Source organism: Galeopterus variegatus, unplaced genomic scaffold, assembly GCF_000696425.1.
Source record: "Galeopterus variegatus unplaced genomic scaffold, G_variegatus-3.0.2 Scaffold14369, whole genome shotgun sequence".
Taxonomy (NCBI): domain Eukaryota; kingdom Metazoa; phylum Chordata; class Mammalia; order Dermoptera; family Cynocephalidae; genus Galeopterus; species Galeopterus variegatus.
The window spans coordinates 10,856-21,704 of NW_007740480.1; the positions used below are offsets into that span (position 1 = coordinate 10,856).

At 42.9% G+C, this 10,849-nt stretch overlaps 1 long non-coding RNA gene across 1 annotated transcript in view; it reads left to right on the forward strand.

Moving 5' to 3' along the window:
* The first annotated feature begins 10,438 nt into the window (after nt 1-10,438).
* The window catches only part of LOC103581938, an 8,230-nt gene continuing 7,819 nt past the window's right edge, over nt 10,439-10,849 (forward strand). The window contains exon 1 of the long non-coding RNA XR_549706.1: nt 10,439-10,548. This is a non-coding gene — a long non-coding RNA (uncharacterized LOC103581938). The remainder of the gene's footprint in view (nt 10,549-10,849) is intronic.

A 10,849-nucleotide genomic window follows, 5' to 3' on the forward strand; every position in this document is an offset into this window, starting at 1 on the left:
AGACCTGAACCCAAAACTCAGCCTTAGTATTGTACTTCTGTATATTATACTAAATTGCTTCCGTACTGTGGTCATTGGTCTGCCTGAGTCCCTTTAGTCCTCTGAATTAATCTCTATAAATATCTGAGGCATGATAATATTACGATATATTTTATATATGTGTGTGTGTGTGTATATATATATATATATATACATATATATATATATAAAATATATTTTCATTTCTCTATCATTTTAGAACATATACTTAGACCAGTATTTCTTAAACAGAAAAGCAGGCATGAATAAGGTATTTTAATTAGGTCCCTCCACCATTCAGACAAATCACTGTCAGAACTTGACAGAATCTACCAGGCAGTTGCTTCATTTTTCTGAACCATTTTTCCAACTTCAGCATCCACTCCTTCCTTCCCTTTTTAGGGCGGCCAAAGTCCTTGCTCTCTCCTGCCTTCTCTCTTTTTAGTAATACATGGTTCAGCACTCTGAACACCACCTGGTACATGGTAGGTACAGTATTCAATAAATTGATCAAGTGAAAGAATGAAAAGAATGAATTATTCTTATAAAAGAACTTAATGAGATGCTATACAAAATGTTTCACATCAGATCTCCTTTAAATCCTGTAATCTTGCAAGGTAGATATTATTATCCCCATTTTATAGAGGAAGAAAACTAAGGCTGAGAGAACAAAGTGACTTTCTTCAAGTTTATTTATCCACTTGTAGTAGGCTGAATGAAGCCCCTCCCTAACGATGTCCACATCCTAATCCCTGGAACCCGTGAATATGTTACCTAATGTGGCAAAAGGAACTTTGCAGATGCGATAAATTAAGGAGGTTGAGATGCGAAGACTATTCTGGATTATTTGGGCGGGGGGGCCCAATATAATCACAAGGGTTCTTATAAGAGGGAGGCAGGAGGGTCTGCTAGGTAGAGCAGAGGTGACATGACAGAAGCAGAGGGATGAGGAATGCAGGCAGCCTCTAGAAGCTGGAAAAAGCAAGAAAACGGGTTCTCCCTTAGAGCCACCAGAAGGACGCAGTCCTGCCCACATCTTTTATCTGTCCAGTCAACTAGCAGAAACATTTTTAAAAAAAGTAAGCCCAAGAAAAAAGTATGAATTTCCTAACCCAGTGGGATGGAACTGAGTTCTATTCTACTTTGCTCCCAGTTGATTTTTTAAAAATCACTTTGTTCCCCACTCACCTGCTGCTGTCACAACTTCAATGAGGATAGGACAGCCTCCAATACAAAGGGCAATGTAAAGGGATTATCAAGAATCTTAGTGCCCTTTCTCCCAGTCTCTCTTCCCACCTAATAGCTTCATTGCCCATACACATTTGCTCTTACAGCTGGTAGAGGGAGCAGAGAACCTTCAGGATGATGTACAGTAAAAGGGGGCCAGAGAGAACCATCCACTGACTAGAGGAGCACTGTTCTACTGGAACTTAGTAAATCGCGGCAGACCATCTCACTTATCCTTTCCTAGGCCAGGGGATGTCACGCCACAGCCTTCTTAGCATTGTCCATCAGATCTGCCATGTTTCAATTTGTGCCTTTCCCCTGCTTACTCTAAGACATCTCCTGTTGAACTGCCTGTCTCCATAGTGGCTCTGCATCTCGCCTTCGCATCTGGTCCCGCTGCACCTCCTGTACTTCACTGCCTCTGGGCCACCTGCTTCATGCACTCCCATCCTACTGGGCTTGACCTGGGGAATCATGAGCATAATATTAATTGAGCCTAATCCATATCAGCATAATATTCTGAGCAAGGTGACTGAAGTGGCAGGTTATCTGTCCTCATGTCTCTCATACTCATTATTAAAAACAAAAAATGTGTGCTTAGGATCAATGATGTGCTGGGCACTGTGCAGACAGTTTCCTGAGTAACTCACAGCCTGGATTGGGGAGCAGACTTGTAAACAAATAACCAGTGATAATCAGTGTGATAAGCTGCTGTCAAGTTCTTTCATAAAAAGTTGACGGTGATCTTAAGGTGGTTGCGTTTCCAGTTGAGGCAATGTTTGGCGTCAGGCATTGTGTTAAGCACTGTGCCTCACTCAGCATGGGTTTCTTAAAGTGGAATCAGCACCATGATAGTTCTGTGTGCGTGTGCACATGCGTGTGTGCTCACTCACACCTCTCTCTTGGGGCCTCTCAAAACCATCTATCCTTTCTGTGATGCCAAGTGTAAGGCTAAGCCCAGAGGATTTAGTCCGAAGTCCCAAATTCTGTTCCAGACTCTGCTGGGTGATCTTGGAAAAGCCACTTAAATTCTCTGAGCTTTGTTTTCCTCGTCTTTGAAACAAAGAGAAGATCCTGACTCGTGGGGTGCATGTGAGGATGAAGAGAGGTGATATCTATGAAAGCTTCATAAACTTTGCAGCATTGAACACATGTGGCTGGCAATCACTCTATCCAGGGTTCAAAGTGTTTATTTAGAGGAGGCCACAGGCTAGCTCCCTTGGCCAGCCTTGTAAATGCCTCTGGCTCTTGGAGAAGGCGGGGGAGCCCTGCTGTGGCCCCCTCCAGCGTCTCCTCCCACACTTATGTCCTCCTGCACACACCCAGGAAGAACCTGCCCGGCCCCACCACTCACATTACACAGGGTGCCGGCTACTGCTGGGAAACCAGGTGGAGGCAATAAAGAAGAAAGGGCAGCAGGCCAGGAAAAATAGGAAGGTGGCGCATTTGGACGATGATGGGGATTTTTTTTTTTTTTTCTTTTTTGGCTGGGAGATAAGAGTGTTTTTGTTAGTTTAAGGGGGGCAGAGGCTCATGGCAGTTATCTGGCCAGAGCTTGTTTATGGATGGCTTCAGACTTTGAGACCTGGCAAGTGCTGGCACTAAGCGAAACTGAAGTGTTTTTAACACAGAGGAAAATCCCCACAGTCTCCTGATGATCTTGATAGTGCTCAAATCTGCAGAGAGAACAAACACTCAGGCCAGATCGTACCCACTTTTATCTTTGGCTGCTACTAAGATAAAACCAGCGGGGAGAGCCCTGACAGTGCCAGGGTGGAGGTCTTTTCCTCTCTCTGTTCTGAAACAAACTAGCTGCATTTTCTAATCAGGGGAATAGGAAAGTCCTGGGGAATTAATTCCTAGACACAGACTCTGCACTCTCTTGCTGACTAGCTCTCTGGTCCAGGGTCAGAGCCCTTTATGAGCTAGCCTTGCCTATCCTACCAACCTCACTGCCACATGCCTTTCATTGTCTGCCATCCTCTGATCCTGCCTGTGTTTTTTTTTTTTTGTCTTTTTTCCGTGTCCAGCAATGGATCGCAACCCTCAGTGTCATCCCCGGACCGGACCGGGACCGGCAACGGGATCGCAGCCCTCGGTGTTGCTCCCGCGCCTCGCTCAGCCAGTGAGCGGGAACCGGTCTGTACGTGGGATCCGAACCCTCGGCAGGAGCGCCCGCACTTCCCAAGCGGCGCACTATAGCAGTGCGCCACCGGGCCGGCCCCCTGCCTGTGCTTTTTATGTCTTCATACTGTTGCCTCTGCTCCCCTCTCTCCTAAGCCTGTTAAGTTTCTCATTTGTAACCCACAGGTGCTAGGAAGCCTTCTCCACACTCCCAGGTGGAGCCAATACTCCTTCCTGGGTTCCCACACGGCTTCATACAAACCAGCGTTGTATGTCTGCCCCACTAGGATTGAAGGCAGGCATTTTTATGTCCAACTCAGTGTTTGGTACATAGTAGAGTTTCAGAAGATGTTTCCTGAATGCATGAATAAATAATGAATGAATAAACTCTGACTCTGGCCTACCAAATTCAGGGTAGTTCATCTAGGAAGCCTCCTATAGGTCTACTTTTTTTAGGGCCCTGAGTCATGTTCAAAAAAGCAACGCAGAGCAGCAAGAACTCTGGGCTCAGGAAACCCCTGTTCTAATGCTTGCTCTCATACTTGTTAGCTTTTTCTCCTTTCTGTCCTCTCAAAGTGCTCTATTCCTGAGCAATGTTGTCACTGCCACTGCTCAGGACCTGCCTTTGAAGATAATGGTCCATTTTAGTCCAGGGGAGAATCACCTCTCCAACAAGACAAGTGAGGTACTGCAAGGTCTTTCTGAGACATACTCTGCATAGGTTGAGACAGACCCTATGCAGAAATGACACTTCTGTGGAATCATCATACAGTTGGCAATGTGAACCTCCTGGGATCTATTGTCTGATAGCCCTGAAGATGCCTCTCTCTTTCTCCATGAAGGCACAGCCTTGCCAGCGGTGACTCAAGCAAACAAAGCACTTTTTCAAGCACCATCCATCTCTTCTTTTGTTATTTGGCACCATAATTGGAAACTTGCATTGTATTCATGCCAAGGGATGGTGGGGAAATCAGATGGCAAACCATGAGGGCCCTCTGTGGGCAGGTGCTTCCTACCTGTCTCCCAACCCCAATCAGATTGTTAATGCTGCCTAGTGCTTATATCTGGCAGTGGGCATACAGAAATACTGATTATGCACAGATGCTACAAATTCAGGTCGAATAACTCAGACAAGTAATCTTTGGGGCTTGAGTCTAGTTTTTCTGGGATTGCACAGTTGTGCATTAATCTATCATCCATGTTGAAAGTATTTCTTATCCATGTTGAACATTGTTAAATAGTGAGAGTAACAAATACAATTTTATCTTTTTTCCATATGACTAACTAATTATCCTCAATAGTGGAACATTATAAAGACCAGCTCATTCTCACTGATTTGATATGCCCCTATGCTAATTAAAGAGGATATTTAACAGAAAATAACGATCTGATTCTAAAGTTCACATGGAAGATAAAATGTGTAGACTAGTTCTCCCTCCAAAATATTTTTACAAAATGTCATGAAAAACTGTAGCAAGTAAAACAGTGTGGTATTGACATTGGACTAGAATCAAAGAACCTTTTAAAAAAATGAAAAACAGAGCCCTGCAGAGTTGAAAATGAGACTTATGATAAAGGTGATATTTTAATCTTTGGGGAAATGATGAATAATATTTACTAAATTTTATCATGATAACTGGCTGTCCTTTTGTAAAGAGAATTTATTTCTACTTTTTCGTGTACTTATAATAATGATATAGTCAGAGAAAATTTGGGGCCTTTCCTTTTGGTCTGGGGATTTACTGTCTTAATGCCTCATATATTAACACTCCTTTCAGGGGGGTCACCAGAATAAATGAGAAGGACCTAGGCTTAAAAGCATGAACAATTTTCTTATGATAATACATGATAATGTAAAAGTCAACACATAAGTATGATTCATTGATTGGGATGAAGTAGAGAAGTGAGCTTGCTGGGCACTTCTGGTAATAATCACAGTTACACCCAGATAAGCTCCTGTCAAAGGAAGTCCTTAACTAAGCAATGACCTGCTCTCCAGCTGTGCTAAGTGCTCAGTGGAGTGTTGCCAGTGCTGGGAACTCCTGATGAAAATGTGTGCTGTGTCCCCTAACTGGATGAAGTAGCTCCTAACCTTTCAGGGGCCCTAAGTCTGTCTAATGAGAATACAGCAGCTGATGCATATAATTGTGCATATGTCTCTGGCTTTCCCTCCTCTATGCCCAGCTCTCGGGGCCAAAGGGTTGCAGAAGGCAGAAATAAACCTGTGGTTTTTAAAAAAACTCTTGGTGTAAGAGTGTGTTCTTCCTCATTATGTCTAACCCAACATAGGCAAAAGCAAGATACATTGTAGTGAAACTCAAGAAGGTGGAGGATAAAAAGAAAACCTTAAAAGGAGCGAATGAGCAAGAGGAGTGTAAGAGGTTAGTTAACTACATGAAGACTTAGGAAAAAGGGAGCTTTTTTGCTTTTGTGTGTTGGTTTTATTTCTAAAGATGAAAGTGATTTGAGGCAATTTATGCCGAGGGAAAGGGAAATATTATTTAAAGTGTTTAAGATAGAAGAGAGAATTCTTTCTACAATCACATCAATGACGACAACTTCAATTACCATTTAAGCTACTATTGCCAGACTCCTCCTTCAAGATCCATATTTTCAATGACCTACAGGACTTCAGTAATCTGTAATGTCTTAATTTCTTAAAAAAAGAATCCATTAGTATATTTAATGGGTAATTGAAAATTAATTTAAATATAGGAGAGAAGCGAGTATATAAAGGATGAGGTCCAGAGCCTAGATGACATAAGAATTAATCTTGGAGAGAGAGGAGTGAGTGGGGTAACGATGAGTAAAGATACAAGAAAATGAATGTACAAAATGCCACAAAAAGTAGCGTCTTTTTCTGTGATGCCCACCCATGGGGCATCAGTGGGAGTACCCTCTTGTAATGTGAGGTGGGAGGTGCTAATCAGGTTTCAGTGAAAGGAAGTGTGGCCAGGTCTCTTGCCTCACCTGATGGTCAATTGAATCTGGGGAACTGGTCTTATGTAGCCATTTCTGGTAACTCATGCTGAATGAATTCTGCAAATTAGAGTACTTTGTCTAACCTGAGCCTAGACAAGCTGCTCACAGGCTAGGCTTGCTGTTACGGACTAGCAGGGGTGCAATGCATGGATGAGTCTATTTGGCCTAAAGGATTAGGAAAAGAGTGAATGAATTCAGAGATCATCTGGTGAGCATCTGAGAGTGTGGAACACAGGGGAGCCAAGTATGATGTGTAATGGGAGAAGCTGCTGACCAACCATCTAAAAGAACGGTCTGTTAGCATCGAGACCACAGCTGAAGTTCTTAACTTAATTTTCTGTTTTATTTTACCTAAAATATTCCAACTTCATTAACTCATTAGTACTGCTGAAAAATCATTATGTGTCTGAATTTACCCAGGGACATGTGCATTTCAAACAGCTTGCCTATAAGTGATATATCAGGAATGGTTGATATTTGTACTGCCCTTTGTTACTCAAGGTTATCAGTCCTTGTCAGAGTAAATTACAAGCAGATTCCTGTCACCTGAATATGCTTACTTTTTCTATTGCAGACATTATCTTAATCTTTTTTGTAGAAAAAGAAGCCAAAGTAGACTGGCTACCCCAAATAGTGATTAAGAACATAGTTTCTGGAGAAAGAATCCCAGGGTGTGAATCCCAAATTCACTTGGGATGACGTGACCTTGCAAGTCATTCCATTTCCTTGGGCCTCAGTTTCCTCACCTGTACAATGTGAATAATAATAGCATGAGCTACATAGCATTGCTGTGAAGATGAAATGAGATAATCCGTGTACTTTGCACAGTGCCAGGATCTAGTAAACACTGAATACCACCTACTCACATATAATGTGCATGTTATAAATGTTAAGAGATCCTGAGTAGTCTGTGAATTACTAAAAAACAAATCAGAATTTTAGAGCTTGAGAGGGACACTTGAGATCATTTATACTAGTATGGCAAACATCTGGCTTATTTTCCATCGTTCTCTCACACCACCACCCACGAGAGACATCACTAATTGACTCCAACGTTCTTTCCCACTGAAGTCAATCAGGATTTCAAAATCCTCAATGCAGTATTTTATTTGGTCAGTACAAATTGATTGGAGTTCATCCTTGAGGTGAAATCCATCTGCCACCCCTACTTGTTTTCAACAGGTAAAGAAGTGACTTTCCTCATGTGAGATAGTTGATTCACATTAGAGCCTGGACAAAAACCCAGACCATTGTTATAAAGTTGATTATACCCATCAGTGTATATAATGTACAGCTTTATAAAATATAAACTCTTAAAAGGATCATCATGGTAATTGAAAGGCAGAGCCTTGAAGAAGTGATTGGATTGTAGGACCATGCCATAGTGAATGGATTAAAAATGGTGGTCATGGGTGTGGGTTGGAGGGCTTTAAAAGGATAGTGAATCAGGAAGTTAGTCTTTCTCTCTGCTTCTACCATCTTGCAATGTGAGACCCCTGGGTCACTGTCACCACCAAGACCCTCACCAAATGTGTTCCCTGGACTTTGGAATTCCCAGCCTCAGAAACTATAAGCAATAAATTTTGTTTCTTTATAAGTAATCCAGTGTCAGTTATTTATGTTATAAGCAACAGAAATGGACTAATATAGGATCTTAAAAATAAGTGCTCTTTGAAAGAAAAGGGTATTTGGAAGAAAGATTTGCGGACTGAAGAAAATGGGAAATGAGAAGTTATTCTTGTCCATATTTTAACTTTCCAATCTTAATTATTGGCCATGGTTTGGCTAATGAAAGAAATTATGTTTACTACAGAAACCATACACTGTGCACCTTTGCAAGAGAATTTATTTATTCACTTATTCAACAAACCCATATTTAATGCCAGCTTTGTACCAGGTACTATACTAAGCACTGAGAAGACACAGGTAATCAGAATATGACCTTTATCCTCAATAAGCTCAAGAAACAGTAGAGGAGGCAGACATGGACAAAACTGGGTGCATCAGCAATGTGCACTTCAATAAAGGCATGTATAGAGGACCACGGGGAGCAAAGTGGTCAATTCTGTCCGGGATGTTGGGAATCAGTGAAGGCTGCTTGACTTGAACCTTCAAGGAAAAATTAGGCTCATAACCAAGAGATTTTGGAAAATGTTAGTAACCATTACTGGCAAGCCAGAAGCTGCATTTTTGGGTGATGAAATATTTGTGAACTTGAATTTACTTCATTAAAAGTTTAATAGGTCATATGGCTTTGTTAAGGGCAGGCTATAGTAAATGTTACTGCCTGCTAGAAGACTAATGGCACAAAGAAACGTTTGCCACAATCACATTTCGGGAGCAGATTATTTTGTATATTTGCCTGAGGGGAACTCTATTTCCTGGTCTAACAGACTCTTCTTGTGTGTCTGTAGGGCTGATGTCAGGGAGTTCACAGTCTGACACTGGATGAACCATGTATTGCCCAAACCTGTGTTAAAACATCCGCAAGAGCAAATCAGTGCTTTACCCTGTTTGACGTCATGGCTTCAAAATCAAATGTGCTTACCCTTATTCATTTGTTTCTAAACACACTCTGGTTATTGTTCTCTGTTTAGCTAAGGGAGGAAGATAAAGAGCCTCTATCCTGAAACCTTGGGTTATAAACAAACCCAGGGTATCTGCAGATCAAACACCCAGATGCCCTGGGGCAGCAGGTGGCCAATGAAACCCAGAGCCAAGTAGGTCATCCAACCTGTTCGGGCTAAAGTTGGTAGACCAACCTATAAAAGTATTTTTCCACTCTCTTTGGCAAGGATGAGGGGAAATGCTTTCATTTACAGGCCAAGAAAATCAACCATGCCTTGAGCTCCTTGTCCAGTGAAGGGCTCTACCACAATACAGACCATGCCAAAATGTCACTGACCTGGGTTTTCTGCTGAATCAACACAATTAAGAGATGCTGACCCAGTTTCCATATGGCCTTCACTTTCTGCTTTTAAATTTGGATTATTACCTAGCTTGCTGTAGATGCTAAGAGACAAGTGTTCCAGTGGCTAAAAAACTGGGTGTGAATTACCCTAACACTCCATAAGAAATCATTGAAATGAAACTTAGGGCTGAGTCTGGGATGCTCTTGGAGAGCATGGGACATAGATTGGACTCTTTATTTTGAGGAAATTTGGCTAAAACAAATGTCGTATTCACCCAGTGGTAGCTCTTAGAGGCTGGTGGTGGCAGTGAGTTTGGATTGGTAGGACTGGTGCATTGTGGGGTACAATACGGGGCTGGGGGTGATGAGCACCCTGGCAGGGTACTGGTTTAGAGCCTCTTCAGTCATTGAACATGTATTTAGAAGAGCAGCCTCCCTGCGGTAAGAGCAGTGAAGCAGGAATGTCACTGCCAGGAGCCTCTCCTCTTTAGTTGTGGCAATTCAGCTCTGGATCCAAATGTGTACACCCCACTCAGCAAGGCAAAACTCCAAAGGCAGCCAAGGTATTATTACCTGTTGTTACCAGAGCACACTCCTTGGGGTTTTACACCCTATGTGAAGCAGCTTACAACTATGTTTAGTTCTGAGAGGAGCTGCCCTAAATAAGATGTTCTCCATGTTACTGCATTTCTAGTGGGCCCTCAGGGCCTCTTACAGAGGCTGGGAAAACAGCTGGCTGGCCCATTGCTGCAGTGCTGAGGGGAGAAGCAGTAACACCAGGAAAGAAAAGCCAGCCTCCTGCCTGCTCTGAATATGTACATGGAGACTCAGCCTTTGCTGGGGTGGGAGGGGTGCCCAGAGAGGGCCTTACATCCAGCTAAGCGTGGATAGCAGGGCTGAAAGCTGAATCCAGAGTGCCTAAGAGGTTGTAGCAGCCAACTCTGGCTGTAGGGCCTGCCTCTCCAATCAATGGCCCTGTTGTGCTGAGTGCCCACGAGTTACAAAATTTTAAAATGTGATAAAAATATAATTTTTAAAGAAATGTGAGCCTTGACATGCAGAGCATCTCATATTAGTGACAAACTCTTCCGTGTTAAGTTTTGACCACTGACTTTTCTACTTCCCTGACCCTCTCTCCTTCCTTCATGCAGCATGTTACAGAGCATCTACTCTGTTTCAGGCACAACTGTAGGCACTGGAGTAGGAGCAGTGAAGAAGATAAACCAACTCTCTTCCTCCTCGGGCTCTATGTTCTAGTGGAGGGACAGACGATAATGAATAAAGACGTAAGTATATATTGCATAAGGTGGTGCTAAGTCTCCCTTCCTTGGGGAGGAGGGAATGAGGGGCCAGAAAGAGGTGTCTTTTGCACACTGCACCTCTTGGGCAGCAGAACATGAAGTCTCTCCTCTCCCTGAGAACCTGGGGTGGAAAGTAAGGGCTCCCTTCAATAGGAGTAAGGCAAGAGGCAGGAAGTGTGGGCAAGATCAGAGGGTGGACACTTCTGCCCCAGATGAGGCACACTGCAGTGTTCCTGATGCCTCAGTCTGACCTTATGTATCCTGGAGAGCCCATTTCTCGAGCGTT